This window comes from Panthera tigris, chromosome A2, assembly GCF_018350195.1.
Source record: "Panthera tigris isolate Pti1 chromosome A2, P.tigris_Pti1_mat1.1, whole genome shotgun sequence".
Taxonomy (NCBI): Eukaryota; Metazoa; Chordata; class Mammalia; order Carnivora; family Felidae; genus Panthera; species Panthera tigris.
In genome coordinates, this window is record NC_056661.1 from 160,566,486 (window position 1) to 160,585,213 (window position 18,728).

Sequence of the window (18,728 nt, forward strand, 5' to 3'; positions counted from 1 at the left end):
TTATTGTGGGCCTGCTCTCCAGGGGTGCCCCAAGTCCAGAAAATGAGGTTCAGTCCTGGAACATGAAGTTCTTCGGGCTGTGGGCGAAGAGCCAGTGCGCGGGCGCTCGCGTGTCGGTGTGAGACACGGCTGGGCCGGTTTTGTCTCTTCCACACTCCCCTCCCGTCTCAGCTTGCACACCTGAATCCTCCCACTGCTTTGAGCGGCTCAGCAGTTAGCTTTCTGTCCTCTCTCCTCCTTGGGAGGCTGGGGCCCAGAGCCTTCCTTCCCTTTGCCTGGCCACAGGTTTTCCTCTTCCAGAAGGTGGACCCGGGGTGCTGCGAGGCCTCCGGCTGAGGGGAGCGCGTGGAAGGTGAGGCCCTTCCACAGGCCTACTGTGCCGCAGGGTACACGCACCGAGAGCTGACCTCCACGTGGGACTCGCTCCCCGTCCCGGGCCTCTGTCTCCCCATCTGGCAAGTTGGGTGGCTGGACCAAGTGACTTTGGGTTCTCCCTGCCTTTCTTGGATTCCACTTTGTCCCCTGTGGGGGCAGCAGGACCAGAGCCTTCTTCCTGGCCTGGTCAGGAGCACTGCCTGCCTGGGGAGCACGGGCGCTCTGCCGTGCCCCAAGCTCAGTGCTGTCCTCCACACGTCTTCACGGGGGTGGACCCTACTCCGAACCTCCAGCGGGCACCCTTTCCCTGCAGGGCCTGCGGAGGCGAGCCCCATCACCGCCTTCATGCGGCCTAGGCCCCCTTTCCTCCCTCCTAGACTGTGCCACCACCAAGCCTCTGGACCCCAGGGGAGGGGGAGGCAGAGCAGCTTGAGAGCCCCCACAGCCTGTCCCCTCAAGACGAGTGCAGGCCCAGCCCCCACCCTCACCTGTACGGACATTCTGGTATCGGGAGTCCCCTCCCCCCCCCCCGCCCCCCGTGTGGAGAAACAGAGACAGAGGAGGGTGCAGTGAGCTGCCGACGGGTGGGGCCACATCCGGGTGTCCTGGCCCCCCTCCCCGGACCCTGCACGGCCCTTTGGGCAGTTAAACGAATGATGAGCCAATAGTAGCTCGGTTTTCTTTCTCTCTCAGGTGACCACAGTTCATCTGATCAATATGCAGTTTTGAAAGCCTTTTTTGGGAGGGGTGGGGTGAGGAACCCTTGATTTGAATGACAGCTGGGAGCATATAACCCAGGGCAAGGCGGGACCGCTCTGGTTGAAGCAGGGCACAGTACCCTGGAGGCCCCTTCTCTCCGAACCCCAAGGTCATGCATGCCAAGACACCTGTTCCCTGCTTTCTAGACTCGGATATTTTACTGGGGAGAAAGGCTGACTTTGAAAGCAGGTTCTTTGGGGAGGCGAATGAAGTCACATTGACCTCAGAGCTGGAAGAAGGCGGAGACTGAGCAGGATGCTGAGTCTCCTGTAAGATGAGAAAGGGGAGCCTAGTACCCGGGCCCTCTGCAGCGGGACGAAGCAGCGAGTGGGAGAGCGGGTAGGCCGTGCTCTCCGTTGGCCTCTGTGAGTGCTCCCACCCCAGGAGCCTGGGGAGGTGGTGTGGGGCTCCCGCGGCCGCCAGGCTGGGCCTCTGTGCCGTTGAGGGACGACTAGGCTGTTTCTAGGCCTCGGCAGCCACGGTTCCAGGCGGCGGCAGCTCGCAGGGAGGTACCCCTGTGCCAGAGGCCCCGGCCCCAGCTCTGCCATGGTGCTGGGGTTTGCTCCTGAGTTGGGCTCAAGTGAGCACTGGGAAGGTGGGAGAATGAGGTCCTCGGGGGCACTTGGGTCTGTCCTGCGGCCTGAGAACTCCCTGCCGTTTTGACAGTTACTTTCTTGCATTCCACCCTCTCTGTAAGCTTTTCCAGACTCCACAGGAGAGAGCTCTGTTTCCTCCCTGGCCCCCAGGACAGGCTTTGCCCTCTGGGGCTGTTTTTGTACCCTCTGCTGTGAACACGGGGGCGCCGGAGACCTCTTTATTTACTGGACGCTTCCACAGGCAGGTTCTTCCTCTGGAGTCCTAGGAAAAGTGCAGATGTGGTTCTCGTCCAGTACGTCTGGGTGGGGTCGGGGTTCCCACAGGTTCCTCAGGGAACCCCGGGCAGGTCCACATTTGAGAACCAGGGTCGGCCATCTCGAACAGAGACTACCAGCCTCTACCCTTTGCACGCGTTTGCATTTTGACTCCGCAGATGTTTTCTCACAAGAGAACATTCTCACGGAGAAATGCAAAGGGTGCGGGTGAAGCTGACGGGCTCTCTGTGGTGGCCGCCCTCCCCACCGCACCCCTCCCGAGGGCCCCCACACTGTCACTCTGCTGTGTGGCATTTCAGGCTCCTCTCTCACGCAGTTTCATACACGTGGGAACTGGGGATAGACGCAGAGTTGAAACGACAGGGAGGCCGTGCCGTGGGTACCGACCTGCAGCTTCTCACTTAACAAAATGTCCTAAGAACCTTCAGGAAAAGGTGGGGCGCGTTTTGACCCGCGTCACTCTCTGGGAGCCTGGGCTGGCCACACGGTGGGAACTTGGTGTCCGGGGCCCGGTCCGTCGTGTAGCCAGCCTGGTGGCCCTGCTGGCCGTCTCCCCAGCATGACTGCGGCACCGCAGAAGGGGACACACTGAGCCCTCGTAGTCCTAGGGACAGAATCTGGCTCAGCCTTGCATGGTGTGGATAGCCATTAGATACCGGTGGCCTGGAATGTTCTCCATTCGCTCATTTATGTAACAAAAAGTGAGCCTACCCTGTTGCCTGAGGCAGGAAGGAGGGGCAGGAATGACTCCCTGTGCCCACCTTGGGTCTTAGAGATCTTAGAGACTGGTGCCCTTGGTGAGGTCACTTAGCCCTCCGAGGACATTTGCTCCCCACCACTGTGGCATGCAGGCTGTGTGACGGGCTGAATAAACAAAACAAAGTAATGAAACAGCAACTTAGACAAGATAGTGGTGACTGGTGCTGTCCCCGGACAGGCTCTTGGTGTCACAGGCCCAGGCTGCTTCCAGTTCGTTGCTCTATCCTTCCTCAGATGTGGCTTGTTGCCGTGGTTCAAGACGGCTCACTCCCGTGTCTGTAGCCAGTAAGAAGGAAGCAAGAAGGCGGGCGGTGTTCTTGCCCTTTAAGGTCAACGTTGATTTATTGCTTGAAAAAAAAAATTTCTTTTAGTTTTACTTTTTAAAAAAATTTACATCCAAGTTAGCATACAGTGAAACAATGATTTCAGGACTAGATTCCTTAAAGCCCCTTCCCCGTTTAGCCCATCCTCCCTCCCACAACCCCTCCACTAACCCTGCTTGTTCTCCATATTTAAGAGTCTCTTCTGTTTTGTCCCCCTCCCTGTTTTTCTATTATTTTTGTTTCCCTTCCCTTACGTTCGTCTGTTTTGTCCGCATATGCCTGAAGTCGTATGATTTTTGTCTTTCTCTGACTAATTTCACTTAGCATAAGACCCTCCAGTGCCATCCACGTAGTTGCAAATGGCAAGATTTCATTCTTTTCGATTGCCGAATAATACTCCATCGTATGTATAGACCACACCTCCTTTATCCATCCATCCATCAGTGGACATTTGGTCTCTTTCCATACTTTGGCTCTTGTCGATAGTGCTGCTAGAAACATGGGGGTGCATGTGTCCCTTCGAAACAGCACACCTGTATCCCATGGATAAATGCCTGGTACTGCAATTGCTGGGTCGTAGGGTAGTTGGGTTGTAGGGTAGTTCTTTTTTTTTTTTTAATTTTTTTTAACGTTTATTTATTTTTGAGAGAAAGAGAGCGTGAGGGGGAGAGGGGCAGAGAGAGAGGGAGACACAGAATCGGAAGCAGGCTCCAGGCTCTGAGCTGTCAGCACAGAGCCCAACACAGGGCTTGAACTCACGAACCGTGAGATCATGACCTGAGCCAAAGTCGGATGCTCAACCGACTGAGCCAGCCAGGCGCCCCAGGGTAGTTCTAGTTTTAGTTTTTTTGAGGAACCTCCATACTGTTTTCCAGAGTAGCTGCACTAGCTTGCATTCCCCCCCAATTTTTTTAATGTTTATTTATTTTTGAGAGAGAGAGAGAGAGACAGAGTGTGAGCAGGGAGGGGCAGACAGAGAGGAAGACAGAATCTGAAGCGGGCTCCAGGCTCCGAGCTGTCAGCACAGAGCCAGATGCTGGGCTCAAACCCATGAACCATGAGATCATGACCTGAGCCGAAGTCAGATGCTCAACCGACTGAGCCAGCCAGGTGCCCCTATTTACTTCTTATTTAATAAGCACATATTTAGTACTTACAATGTATTTTATCGGTACCGACCAGGTGAAGCCTCATTACAACCTTTTGTTTACTCACATTATAGATAAAGAGACCAAGGCGCTGGGCAGTGCATTGCCCCGTGTCACGTAGCTGTGGACGCAGAGCCTGTCACATCGCACTGATGACCAGCCACATACCGCATCTGCTTGCAGGGGAGGCCCGGAAACAGGGTCTTTAGGTGGCCACGTGCCACATCTCCACCGGGAGGAGATGCCACCTCAGGAAGCCGCTCTCTTTGCTCCTCCTCGTCCGTCCAGGTTTCATCCTGAGATGGCGGCGACCCCGTCCCCTCTTCAGGCTCCACTTCTGATCCCAGTTCTCTTGCCGTTTCCACCGCGTCCGCAGTGACGTCCTCCGCGGAGGTCCTGAACCGTCCATTTGTAAAAGACAGGATCGGTGAAGCACAAGAAAGCAGAGCGCAAGACAATGAGATCGGCCTGTACGGAGAATAAAAAGCACGGCTGGTACAGGCTCCCCCAGAACCTGGAGCTCACAGCGGCCTTGGTCCCCAGGGTCCCACCCTCCCTGGGACCCCAGCAGACCAGGGAAGCCGACCGGTGGCGAAGCATGGCCTCTGTGTTGGGTAGGAGGCCCGAGGGAGGTGAGAAGAGCTGAACAGTGGGGGGAGAGGGAAGGAGAAGGGCGCAGGGAGGAGGGCGGACGCCGTGCAGGGGAGGGTTAGAGATGGCGGTGAGTGAGGACGGGGCCTCCAGAGTTCCAGCTTCTGCGTGTGGGTCCCAGCTGTGTGTCCTCCGGCCGCGGGGGAGCCGAGGTCAAGGCACTGCGGGACCAGGGATGGGGGAGGCTCATCACCACGGATGCACAAGCAGAGAGCAGAGGAGCCGAGGCCCGGGCCATCCGGGCCGGCGAGGAAGCACCCTGGAGGCTGCGCAGGCAGGATCCCACCCAGACCCCACGCTGGCCACAGAGCCTGAGGCGGGGCTCGAGCGCGCCACCCTGGGATGGTGACCCAAGCCCAATCAAGAGTCGGACGCTCAACCGACTGAGCCACTGCTGTTGGTGGCTGGCCCAGGCTCTACCCACACTCGGTATGGCCAGTCTTCAGTCTTCCTGATGTGCGTTCTCATGTGACGCAGTCGTATCTCATCGTGGCTTGTGTTGTCGTCGGTGTCGTTTCTTAGCACGAGCTGGCGTGGGGGTGGGGGTAGGGGCGCAGGGGGAGGGAGAGAGAGAATCCCACGCCCCGCGCAGAGCCTCACTTGAGGCTCCGTCTCCCAACCGTGAGATCATAACCGGCGCCGAAATCGAGAGTTGGCCGCTTCCCCGACCCAGCCGCCCACGCGTCCCGATCTCATTGTGGTTTTAATTTTTATTTCCCTCATTACCAATGATGTGGAAGATACCCTTCTGTGCTTGCTGCCATCATACGTCTTCTTTGGTGAGGTGTCTGTGCAGGTCTTCTGTCCGTTTTTTTTTTGTTTTTGTTTTTTTTTTCATTTGGGTTGTTTTCTTCTGACTCCGTTTTGAAAGTTCTCTGTATTTAATGGTGCAAGTTCTGTGTCAGATACGCGGCTTGCAGACACTTCCTCCCGGTCTGTGACTTGTCGTTTCACTCTCTTAACAGTGTCTTTCAAAGACCGAAAGTGCTTAATTTTGATGAATTCCAGTTTATCAAGTGAGCTTTTGGTGTCGTGTCTAAGAAAATTTTGCCTAACTTGGGGCACCTGACTTGCACAGTCGGTGGAGGGTGCGACTCTTGATCTCGGGGCTGTGAGTTCGAGCCCCGTATTGGATGGAGAGATTCCTTAAAAATAAAATCTTTAAAAGAAAAAGAAAGAAAGAAAGAAAGAAAGAAAGAAAGAAAGAAAGAAAGAAAGAGAAAGAAAGAAGGAAGGAAGGAAGGAAGGAAGGAAGGAAGGAAGGAAAGAAGGAAGGAAGGAAAGAAGGAAGGAAGGAAAGAAGGAAGGAAGGAAAGAAAGAAAGAAAGAGAAAGAAAGAAAGGTTTTGCCTAATTCAAAGCCACACCCCCGGCTCTCAATCTCAGAGAGAAGCCAGTTTTCTTTAATGGTTGGAAATACCACATATCAGGAAACGCTTTATGAAATTTTCCACGTAAGAACCCGAATATTTCTGTTTTATGGTATGACGGTGTAAAAAGTGCCCGTTTCTTCCTCAATACGATGTAGCAGGAGCACCACCTCTTGAACGTTTTGTGTCACAAACCGGTCGGGGAGCCTCCCCGTCCTGTCATCTCTCCCCGTGGCTGCCGTGACCCCGTTCTGTTAGAATTCGCGTCACCGGGTTGGAAACGGCACGGCCCTGCACTGCTTAGAACCCACCTGCCCTGCTCTCCTGAGTAATTGGACATTTTGGCCATGTTTACGTGGGGTTTCGTTCTCAGTGAGCACAGTTAACTCAAACAGTGTCAACCGCCCCTTCCCTCTCCCCAGCGCCTCCGCCGCGACGGTCCTCATAGCGTCTGTCTTTCTGGCCACCTCCCGAGGGGCCAGGCCTAACCAGAGGCCTCTCTCCCCTGCACCCACGCCAGCTCCTTCCGCCTCCCTGTCCTGCCAGCCCCAGGGCGCACACCGTTGGCTCTTTCGGCCCTTGGAGCCACTTCTGGGGCAACTGTCCGAACAAGCCTTCTTCCCAGAGGGCGCTGGCGTGATACCCGATGTCACCGGGGTGGGAAGGGAGCCCGAGGGGCGGAAGACCCACGCGGAGCGGGAGCCAGCCAGCAGCCTCACTGCCGGCCTTCTGGCCGGGGAAGGTGCCCATCCGGCTGGGCTCGCCTGGGGTCACGGAGGTTCCGTAGAAGGGGGGGGCAGGCCCCAGGATGCCTAGCCAGGGGCCAGGTCCCCCTTGGTCCGCCTCAGGTTGCCACCTCCTTCCCCTACAGTCAGTTGGAACTAAAAATATCACCCCCTTGGGTCAACGGGCCGGTGGACCCGATGGGAGGGGTCTGCGGTCAATTTTGGGGTGTCCCGGCGGCCTCAGGGGGAGAGCACCAAATGTGTGGACTCACTTCAGGTGCTCGGTCACTTCGCACTGCAGCCCGGGGGCTCTGGGGCCTGCCTCAGTACTTCTGCCCCAAAGGGCTACTTCCCCAAAGTCCTGCGAGCGGCATAGACTATGGAAGACTCCTTCTCCGGGGGAAAGGCACCGGGAGGGGTTGATAGGGACTCGGGTGGGCGGGGGCAGGGTGGGAAGAGCCTTCTTTGGCTGGGTCCCCCGCCAGTGCCCAGCCTTTCAGATCAGGGGACCGTCCCTCCCCTCCCCTGGCCGCCTCCCCGTTCTCGCTGCCCACACGGAGCGACCTGCCTTTGCTCCGGTCTTGGGACCCGTGGCTTTCCATGCCCTGGGGGCTCACAAGCGATCCCGGCGGACACCCCTCCTCGAGCGGGAAGCTGGAGCTGTGCCCCAGATTCCCGCACGGTATTTCGGGGGCTGAGCGGGTGAGCGTATGGTGGAAAGGGAGAAAGGGGTCCTCTGCGTCTCGGGGGGTGGCGTCGGGACCAGCTTCCTGTCCCGGACCTGCTCTTCTACCCGGACAGAGACCCCTCGCCTCAGCGCCCCAGCTCAGGGAGGAAGAGGAAGTGGGGAGGCGAAGGGAGGACCAGCCTGGCACGCGGGAGCTGGTTAGTAGGTGTGGAGATGTGAACGCAGGAGTGAGCGACGAGAGGGAGAGCCGGGCTGTCATCGGGCAGGCTGCCCGCCTCCAGGAACTTGGCCATCACGGTCCAGGGACAAGTCAACTGCACAGTCCAAGAGGTGCAGTTAAGGCTCCAAGACAGGCCTGGGGGTATAGCTCAGGGGCAGAGCATTTGACTGCAGATCAAGAGGTCCCCGGTTCAAATCCGGGTGCCCCCTTGCCGAGGTCACTTTTGGCCATGAAGTCGTAAAGAAGAGGCCAGCAGTTCTCATGCGGCCGGGTGTCTGGGTCCTGTTCTGTCCTCATCTCTAGGGTGGCGGTGAGGGTTCCATGAGGGCACGGCTGGTCATGCTGTGCCACAGGCTGTCCCCCACAGACAGTGTCCGGGAGCACCCTCACTGCATTAGCAGGAATCTAGACTTCCAGAACGTTTCTTGGCACACCTTCCTTGTGACCTCGTTCTCCAGCCTCACTGATGTGCAAAGACACCTGACCCATTCTTTAAAAACATTTTTGGGGGTGCTGGGTGGCTCAGTTGAGTGTCCCACTCTTTTTTCTTTTTAATGTTTATTTATTTTGAGAGAGAGGGAAAGAGGGAGAGACAGACAGCAAGTGGGGGAAGGGCAGAGAGAGAGAGGGAGAGAATCCCAAGCAGGCTCCGTGCTGTCAGCACAGAGCCCGATGCAGGGCTCAAACCCACGAACTGTGAGATCATGACCTGAGGCGATATCAGGAGTCTGATTCTTAACCGACTGAGCCACCTAGGCGCCCTAAGTGTCCGACTGTTGATTTTGGCTCAGGTCATGATCCCATGGTTGTGGGATGAACCCCTGCATCAGGCTCTGCGCTCAGCATGGAGCCTAAGATTGTCTGTCTGTCTGTCTCTCTTTCTCTGCCCCTCCCCCACTTTCTAAAAACAAAAAATTATTAAAAACATTCTTTGTTCTTGGGGCACCTGGGTGTCTCAGTCAGTGAAGCGTCCAACTTTGCCTTGGGTCATGATCTCACGGTTCATGAGTTCGAGCCCCGCGTCGGGCTCTATACCTACTTACAGCTTGGAGCCTGGAGCCTGCTTCCGATTCTGCTGTCTCCCTCTCTCCGCCCCTCCCCTGCTCAGGCTCTGTCTCTCTCTCAAAAAAAATGAATGAACACTAAACAAAAATTAAAAAACAAAACAAAAATCTTTGTTCGTACTCCTCCCTTGGCCTTATTCCTCCTTGGCCTCCTCTACTTCTTCATGTAGCGGGCTCCTCCTTGTCCATGTCCTCCAGAAAGTTCTTTGTCCATGAATGAATGAGTGACACAGTGAGCACCTTCCCCGAGGCTTGGAGTCGGTAGGAGGCTCTCCCTGGGATGAGTGTGAGGTTCCCAGAAACAACCACACTCATCCTGATGAGAGCAAAACACAGGCGCGCAGAGATCCTGAGTGCGGTGCCTGGGTGGAAAGGCGATGATGGGAAGCCATAGGCAGGTGGGGGCATAGCTCAGGGGTAGAGCATTTGACTGCAGATCAAGAGGTCCCCGGTTCAAATCCGGGTGCCCCCTCTCCTCCCTTTTAAATTACTGAAGCAGGTATTGGAATTACTGCCTCCGTTAAGTTAATGCTCTGTCTTGGGATGAGAATTTAGGATCTGCACCCAGACCAGCCCCAAGAATCCGTCCCTGAGCATCATCCAGACAATAGCTCCTGGGATCACATTGGACTGAAGAGGCTGACGAAATTGGCCCCGTCCGCTCCCACCTACCTGGGGACTCTTGACCTTCGTGGCCTGCGGGGGGACATCACTTTCCTTCTCTTAATGTCTCATTTTTCTCGACCTTGTTATAATCTCCAGAGAGAAGGCGATCTCTTTGTTCTTACTGCCTCCACGTGTTCAGTATGGACATACATCTTCCTACTCCCCGGGAGGGACTGTGCGGATGAGAGAACATATCAAAAGCAGAGCCTCTGTTCTCTCCCTGGGGATTTCTCAGAGGTGCTGTCTCCACCACAGCCTTAGACCCACTGCATCCTCCCTGCTCCCTCCTTAAAACGCAGGATGGGTATGAAGAATCCTGCAGAGGGGCGCCTGGTGGCTCTGTCGGTTAGGCCTCCGACTTCGGCTCAGGTCATGATCTCGCCGTTCGTGAGTTTGAGCGCCGCGTCGGGCTCTGGGCTGCTAGCTCGGAGCCTGGAGTCTGCTTCGGATTCTGTGTCTCCCACACTCTCTGCCCCTCCCCCAGCTCACACTCTGTCTCTCTCTCTCTCTCAAAAATAAAAAAATAAAAACATTAATTAAAAAAAGAATCTTGCAGAGCAATCTCCACGTTCCTTAAAGAGAAAAGTAATTTGAAATGATCTTTCCTAGGAGGACAAATAAAGAAGCTGGGAAATATTGCCAAACAGCTCATTAAAAGCCTCAAAGGGCTTTGGGACGCCAGGGTGGCTCAACTGGTTAAGTGTCTGACTCTTGGTTTCGGCTCAGGTCATGATCGTGCAGTCTGTGAGCCTGAGCCCCACATCGGGCTCTGTGCTGACAGTGCAGAGCCTGCTTGGGATTCTCTCTCTCCCCCCCCGCCCCTCCCCTACACATGCGTGCATGCTCTCTCTCTCTGTCAAAATAAATTAAAAAACTTAAAAAGCCTCAAAGAGCTCACTGGTTAGATAGGAACTAACTAGTTAGATAGCTAACTAGTTAGATGGGTGGAAATTCAGAACAAATGCGAAACATGGGGCAGCTGGGTGGCTCGGTTGATTAAGCGTGGGACTTCGTCTCAGGTCACGGTCTTGCTGTTTGTGAGTTCGAGCCCCGCGTCGGGCTCTGTGCTGACAGCTCAGAGCCTGGAGCCTGCTTTGGATTCTGTGTCCCTCCTCTCTCTCTGCCCCTCCCCCACTCCTGCTCTGTCTCGCTCTGTCAAAAATAAATAAATGTTAAAAAAAAAATTAAAGAACAAATGGGAAACAGGAAGAGAAGCTCTACATGAGAAGCTGCTTTGGGCCTCAGTCCAGAAGAGGCAGGGGAGAGCCTAAGTGAACTTCTGGAAGTCTCTCAGGACCAGGGGCTAGAAGTCTGGGCCCACCTAGAAGGTAAACTGAATGAAAATAGCTCCTGCAAGAATTTGTAGCTGGTCTTTGTGTCATTCGAATGGCCCAGAAAACTCAAGCCTTGAAATTATCTTAAGGTATCCTGACTGCTAGAGCCCCTCAAATACCTGCAAAAAACAAAGGAAGGATATTATCATCTCCACCTGGCTTCAAATTAGTCCTACAAATACATTTTTGAATACATTGTTCAGTAGGCAGTCAAGAATAACTATGTACACAAGGAGGCAAAAACCACCAATAAAAATCAATAGAAAGAACAGGCCACAGAAATAAACACAGGAACTTTTGTATTAGAACATCCAGAAACACACTATACAAAGATAATGCTTACTGTTTTCAAGAAGGTAAGAGACAAGCTTGAGAATTTCAGTAGGAAGCTGGAAAGCATAAGCAATAACTAAGAGGATATGAAATGAGAACATAGAAATTTTATATCTACAAATCAATAACTAAAATTAAAATCTCAATGGGGGTGCCTAGGTGGCTCAGTCGCTTAAGTGTTAGACTTCAGCTCGGGTCATGATCTCATGGTTCGTGAGTTCGAGCCCTTCAGTGGGCTTTCTGCTGTCAGCACAGACCTGGCTTTGGATCCTCTGTCCCCCATCTCTCTCTGCCCCTTCCCCACTGGTTCTCTCTGTCTCTCAAAATAAATAAACTTAAAAACAAAAACCTCAATGAATATGTCCATGTTACTCTCAGTGAATAGTTTCAGCCAAAGAGAAAATCGTGAATTAGAACATTGGAACGAAAAACTGTCCATTAGAAAGCATGCAGAGAGAAAAGCATAGCAAACACAGAATACAGAGTAATAAATTTAGAGGATACAATGAGAAAGTCTCATGTACATTGAAATGGACTCCTGGAAGAGAAAATGAAGTAGGTGGAATATTTGAGGAGACAGAGGCTAAGACAGTTTTGCAGCTTAGGAGTTACTGTAGTAAAATTGCAGAAAATCAGAGACAAGAAACTCACAAACATCATGAAAAGAAGACCCATTACTTTCAATGAGTTCCAATGAGACACAACAGTGAGTTTTCAAGAGCAACAATGGAAACCAGAAAGCAGTGGAATTGCATCTACTGAAATATCATAACTGTTAACATAAAATTCTGTACTCAGGTAAAATATCCTTCATGAGTCGAAGGTAAAGTAAAGACAATTTCAGACAAATAAAAACGGAAAGAACTCATCCACAGTCTGCATGTGCTAAAGGAAATTCTAAGCGGTATATTCTAAGCAGCAGGGAGATGATTTGGACGGAAGAACGGATGTAGGAAGGAAGACAGAGGCAGAGAAACAGTAAATATCTGAATACATCTAAGTGAGCGTTGACTGCATTAAAAAAAACAATAATGAGGTTGACACAACTTATGGAATAATGAAAAAGGCAAAAGCTGCATATAGGTTGGGAGGAAAGTAAATGGAATTAAAAGTATTGTAAGATGCTTGTATTACTTGTGTAGAGGGTAAAGCCATTGGTTAGCCATATACTTAGAGAAATAGCTATGCATATGGAGAAGAAACATCATTTATATTTTTCAAACTATCAGGGGGAAATAATAGCATTATAAAAATCTCAGTCAAACAAAGAAAGAAAGGGAGAAAAACAAAAACACTATAAATTGAAAGCATAAAATAAGGAGGTAGATTTGAATACAAATACATCAGCAATTACATTAAAAGTAAATAAGTTTAGTGCCCCAGGTTAAAAGACAAAGATTATCATATTGGGGTTAAAGCAACCGACGAACTATATTCTATTTACAAAAGATGCCAACTACAACCTAAGGTTACAGAACGATTAAAACCTAAAAGGATGAAAAATATATGACTGCAGAATATTAACAAAAAGAAAGCAGACAAAATAGACTTTAAGACACGAAATATTGCTCCCACCCTGGATTTCAAGGATCAAAGAGCACCCGCTTGGACCACCCACTTCAGATTTCCCCACCGGTGTCCCAGACTCCATCACTACAGTGACTTCTCAGTGACAGATGACCTTTCTCCATAGAGGTACCACTTTACTGTCCGTGTTGGATTCAGCTTCCTCTGCCTTTTGTAACTCCCCTGTACATTTCCTGACTGACCAATGTGGATCCATAGGTAGGGACATCTCTATGCCCCTACTCAGCAGGAAGAAGCGACAGAAGATGGGACCTTTCACCTTCAACAACCTTAAAGATTTAAGGGTCAAAATTTTTCAGGGGGAATATAATGAGGAACCATAAGGGAAGCTGAGGGCCAATCACAAGCTAGCATGACCCCCCCCCCCCCTCAGGTAGGATATATGTGATATTCCTCAGGCACTCCTGGCTGCCCAAGGACAAAGGAAAGGACAGAAAACAAGTGGTTAAACTTATAGTCTCCATCAGGTTACAAATAGCTCATCAGTAGCCTAATCTCCAGGAACCCCCTACTATCTTAATGATAATGCTTTGCTAGAGGGAAAAACAACCTTAGCTTGGCAATAGCTAGGCCTCCAGTAATCTGCAAATCCTCTTTAGCATATGGAAATCCCTTTTAGAAACTTTCTCTTGACTTTACCTCCCCCAACTCCACAGTGTCTAAGCAGTCACTCTGCACAACCCCAGTGCAGCTTTTCTGGCCCACGGGTCCTGTCTTCATGCTTTAATAAAATCACCTTTTTGCACCAAAAAAAAAAAAAAAAAAAAAAAAGACACAAAATGTTACTAGAGACAACAAGATCAGTTATTAATAATCAAAGGCTGAATTTATCAGGAAGATGTAAGAATTCCTAATCTTTATGCTGCTAGTAACACAGCTTCAAAATATGTAAGGCAAAAACTTGACAGAATAACAAAGAGAAATAAACAAATTTAGAATTAGAGTGGAAAATTTTTACATACCTTTCTCATTAATGAACAGAAGGGAGCAGAAACATGAATAATTAAAAATTTTGTTTAGTTTCTTTCCCCCATAGCTTTATTGAGGTACAATTGACAAATAGAATCGTAATATATTTAAAGTGTACAAAGTAATGATACGATTTACGTATAGATTGTGAAATGGTTACCACAATCAAGTGAATTAACACACCCATCACCTCAGATAGTTACCTTTGTGTGTGTGTGTGTGTGTGTGTGTGTGTGAGAGAGAGAGAGAGAGAGGATGCTTAAGATCTACTCTCAGCAACTTTCAAGAATACAGTACAGTATTATTAACTATATTCACCATGCTGTACATTAGATCTCTGAAACTTATTTATCTTATAACTGAGAGTTTCTACCCTTTGACCAACATCCCCCCATTTCCTCCACCCCTCAGCCCCTGGCAACCACCAATCTACTCTCTGTTTCTATGAGTTTGACTTTTTAAAAAATTCCACATATAAGTGATACCATATGGTACTTACCTTTTTTTTTTTTTTTTTGGTCTGGCTTATTTTGTTTAGTACGATTCCCTCCAGTTTCACCAGATGGCAGGATTTCCTTCTTTCTAATGGCTGAATAATATTCCACTGTGTATGTGTAACATTTTCTTGATTCATCCATTGATGGACACTATATTGGCATTTAGAGAAATATGTATAGCTTTGAGCAATATGCTGGAAAAGAAGATTAAAAATAAACTAAGAATCCATCTCAAGAAGTTAAAAAAAAAAACTGGATGAAAGAGCACTATGAGAGGAGAAAGAAATAAAAGAACAGAAATTAATGAAATAGAAAGCGAACACACAGTGAACAGGATTAACAAGGCCAAAGTTGGTTTTTGAAAAGAAAAGATGGGTTAACCTCTGGTGAAACTGTTAAGAAAAAGAAGAAAGCAGAAAAAGATAAAGCAATATTATAAATCAAAAAAGAAAAACTGCAGATTCTTTAGACTTTAAAATAATGATTATTGAGCACTATGAAAAATTAATATATACAAAATTTTTAAATCTAATAAGCATAAACAAAGAACTTACTGTGAGGCAGGCATGATTTTATGTACTTTAAAGATTATTAATTTATCTAACTTTTGTAACCTCTCCACAAACTAGGCACTATCATTGTACTCATTTCTATTATCATGCCCGTTTTATATATGGCAAAACTGAAGCTGAGAGAGTTTATCAATTTCACCAAGGCCCCTCTTGTTAGAACCCAGAATTTGAACCCATGCATTATGCCTTAAGAGTCCAAGGACTTTGCCACTATGCTATGCTGAAATTGATCAAGGACTTAAAAATACTACAACTTAACAAAGCTGACACAAGAAAAAATAGAAAAACTGAATAGTCAGTCATCTAAGTTTTTAAATAGTTCTTTTATTCATGTATTCATTTCTGAGAGACAGGGACAGAGCACAAGCGGGGGAGGGGCAGAGAGAGAGGGAGACACAGAATCCGAAGCAGGCTCCAGGCCGTCAGCACAGAGCCCGAGGTGGTCTTCAAACCCACAAACTGCGAGATCATGACCTGAGCTGAGGCCGGAAGCTTAACCGACTGAGCCACCCAGGCGCCCCCAAATCACAACTTTTGAAATGATATACTAGAAATTTCTGTATTCAAATCTTAAAATTCTAAAGTTAGTCAACATCTTTATCTTCCTCCCAAATTACATAAAGACACTGTAACTCTTATGACTCCATTCTTTATATGTTATTATTAACCAGTATTTTTGTTTTATATTTAAAAAAAAACTATAAATTAGATCTTAGTATTGCTTTAAATGGTCAATGATTTTTAGATTTATTTACATATCTTATCATTTCTTTGTTTAACATTCCTTCTTATATCTTAGACCTCCCATTCTGGGATCATTTTTCTTTTCTCTAAAGTAGATATTTAAAATTTGCCTTAGCAAGGGTCTGTTGGCAGGAAACTCTCTCAGCTTTTGTATGTTCTTGAAGAATAGTCTGGCTGGGAATAGAATTCAAAGCTGACTGTGATTCCCTCTCAACATACGGAACGTGTTATTGTGCTGTCTTCTGGCTTCCTCTGCAACTGCTGAGAAATCACACAACAGTCAAAATATTGTCCTTTTAGGGGTGATCTCACATTTCCCTCTGGCTACCTGCAAAGGGCAGAGTCCTCGCCCTCAGCCAGGAGACCAAGTGCACCCTGGAGAGTGCGGGGACCAGCCGAGGGGCGTGTGGGAAGATGGGAGGAGGGGACAAACACATCACCTGAGCAGAACTGCGCGCTTGGGTGTGTGTGACCTCTGCTTCTGCACCCTTTGCAGGAAAACTCAGAAACCAGATTCAGCAAGAGGAGAGGAAATTGGAACTTCTTTACCACCCCTGGTGACCAAAACGCTAGGGGCACCCAGATTTGAACTGGGGACCTCTTGATCTGCAGTCAAATGCTCTACCCCTGAGCTATACCCCCCACTATACCAGTGAGGCCCAATTAACACCCTTTGCCTCCACAGCCACACCCAGGGCTTAGGCTCCGGGTGCCTCTTCAGCACGGTTGGCTGAGTGGCCAGACCTGCTTTACCGCTCACTCCTCTCCCTGCCTGCGAAGCAGCAGCTTTCACTCACAACTCCGTCCCGGGCGAGGGCAGCAACTTGGGCAGCATTCCCCGACAGCCGGGAGGATCTCTCGGAACATCCGTCTTGTGGGTTTTGTGCTGAGCACCTGCAAACCGAGAATCAAAATGCCCAGTGGCTGGCCAAGCACGAACACCCTGAAAAAGGGAGAAGACACGCTGACTGGAGAAGGGGTCAGAGCCTTACCCTCGGACGCAGGCTCAGGCCCCTCTGCTGGCCTCGGATCTCCACGTATTCAACCCTTTTAACCGCCTGAAGAAATGATTGGGGAAATGATGGCCCCTCAGTTCCAAGTCCCCCTTTCTGCGCCCCGCTCTGCGATGCTGGCTCCGGGACTCTGTAAACCACGCTTATCCTTTGCCAGGGGGCTTCCTGATTGTTCCCCTGAAGGGCTCTTCGGGGGAGCCCGGAGGGTGGGAGAAGGAAGAAGCCCGTGTTCTGCCCGCTGGGGCTCCTGTCGGTGTCACCGGGCAGCGACAGTCCGTCCCAGGAGCGTCCGGGATTGCCACCTGCTGTTTGGCGTTCACGGGACCAGCCTTGCCCCGACTCTTCAGGGCCACCAGTGCCTCCTTAGAGATCTGAGTCGGGGGCCCACCGAGATCCTCCCCAAGCCTGTGAGATTTAACAAGTTCCTCCTTTTCTGTTTGCTCCCCCAGCCCTAGAGTGATAGCGGCCTCTTGTCTTCGAGTTCTCGGAGTTCTGGTGGTTGTGGGTTGAATTGTGTCCTCCCGAGGAGACATGTCACCGCGGCGGTGTGTTCCCAAGCCAAGGAACTCGAAGAACTGCCACCGGACACGGAAAGCTAGAAGACACGAGGGAGGACCGTCCTCTTCAGAGAGGACACAGCCCTGCCCACACCTTGATTTCAGACTCCGGGCCCCCAGGGCTGTGAGACAATACATTTCTGTTGTTCTAAGCTTCCCAGCTCGTGGTCTTTGGCTGCAGCAGCTTTTGGACCCTGATGCACTGGTTAACGATTATTATTTTTAAAATTTTTAAATTTTTATTTATTTATTTATTTATTTTTAAATTTACATCCAAATTAGTTAGCATCTAGTGCAACAATGATTTCAGCAGTAGATTCCTTAATGCCCCTTACCCACTTAGCCCGTTGCCCCTTCTAGTAAACCCTCTGTTTGTTCTTCATATTTAAGAGTCTCTTATGTTTTGTCCCCCTCCCTGTTTTTGTATTATTTTGGTTTCTCTTCCCTTAAATTGATCTGTTTTGTCTCTTAAAGTCCTCATATGAGTGAAGTCGTACGATATCTGCCTTTCTCTGAGTGACTAATTTCACTTAGCATCATCCCCTCCAGTTCCATCCTCGTAGTTGCAAATGGCAAGATTTCCTTCTTTTTGATTGCCGAGTAATACTCCATCGTATGTATAGACCACACCTCCTTTATCCATCCATCCATCAGTGGACATTTGGCCTCTTTCCATACTTTGGCTCTTGTCGATAGTGCTGCTAGAAACATGGGGGTGCATGTGTCCCTTCGAAACAGCACACCTGTATCCCGTGGATAAATGCCTAGTAGTGCAATTGCTGGGTCGTAGGTAGTTCTATGTTTAGTTTTTTGAGGAACCTCCATACTGTTTTCTAGAGTGGCCGCACCAGCTTACATTCTTATGATTATTTCTATTAAATACTCTGCTCAAATAATGGAGGCAGCTTTTGTTTCTGGACTGGACCCTGGATGCTACTGAAATTGGTACCATTGTGGTCCTGGGGGACACAGACCCTCAGAGAGGGCACTGGGGATAGATTCGGTCTTGTCCTTGGTCTTCAAGGTGGTGCTGAGAGCCTGACTGGCCCCTGCATCTATGACGTGGCCATAAATGTGCTGGCTCGTAGACTCTACCAGCCTCGTCCTGTGAAGGGAACTAGAGTTTGGTGTCCATACAACTTGGTTTCGTCCTTTCAGTTCAAGGAGGAAAAAAGCATGCTCTCAAAGGGGGCACCTGGATTTGAACCAGGGACCTCTTGATCTGCAGTCAAATGCTCTACCACTGAGCTATACCCCCACCTGCTAGAGGAGCTGTGTAATTAATAAACTTCTTACGCTTCCACACGCAAGCTGCTCATTCAGACTCAGAGAATTGCTAGTTCTGTGCAACGATAAATGCACTGTCTCGTGCCATAACTGTCCTCCTTTTCACGAAAGACACCATCCCTTCTTGGCATCAGCTTGGAAGATCACTGAAGGTTCCATCTGAGACAACGGAGTCTGTGCCTGGCTTGGTATTTGGGCAGAAGGTGAAGCCCAGAG

At 49.9% G+C, this 18,728-nt stretch overlaps 1 long non-coding RNA gene and 4 other non-coding genes across 5 annotated transcripts; 2 read left to right on the forward strand and 3 right to left on the reverse strand.

Moving 5' to 3' along the window:
* Positions 1-940: 940 nt before the first annotated feature.
* On the reverse strand, positions 941-5,426 carry LOC122235423. Its single transcript, XR_006213495.1, has 3 exons — positions 5,312-5,426; positions 4,304-4,704; positions 941-3,112 (listed from the first exon to the last, which is right to left on the reverse strand). It is a non-coding gene; the product is annotated as an uncharacterized LOC122235423 (long non-coding RNA).
* Positions 5,427-8,026: 2,600 nt separating this feature from the next.
* TRNAC-GCA lies at positions 8,027-8,098 on the forward strand. Its single transcript has one exon. It is a non-coding gene; the product is annotated as a tRNA-Cys (tRNA).
* A 1,255-nt stretch (positions 8,099-9,353) lies between these two features.
* Positions 9,354-9,425, forward strand: TRNAC-GCA. Its single transcript has one exon. It is a non-coding gene; the product is annotated as a tRNA-Cys (tRNA).
* Positions 9,426-16,225: 6,800 nt separating this feature from the next.
* On the reverse strand, positions 16,226-16,297 carry TRNAC-GCA. Its single transcript has one exon. It is a non-coding gene; the product is annotated as a tRNA-Cys (tRNA).
* Positions 16,298-18,411: 2,114 nt separating this feature from the next.
* On the reverse strand, positions 18,412-18,483 carry TRNAC-GCA. The gene has a single exon. It is a non-coding gene; the product is annotated as a tRNA-Cys (tRNA).
* Positions 18,484-18,728: the final 245 nt, after the last annotated feature.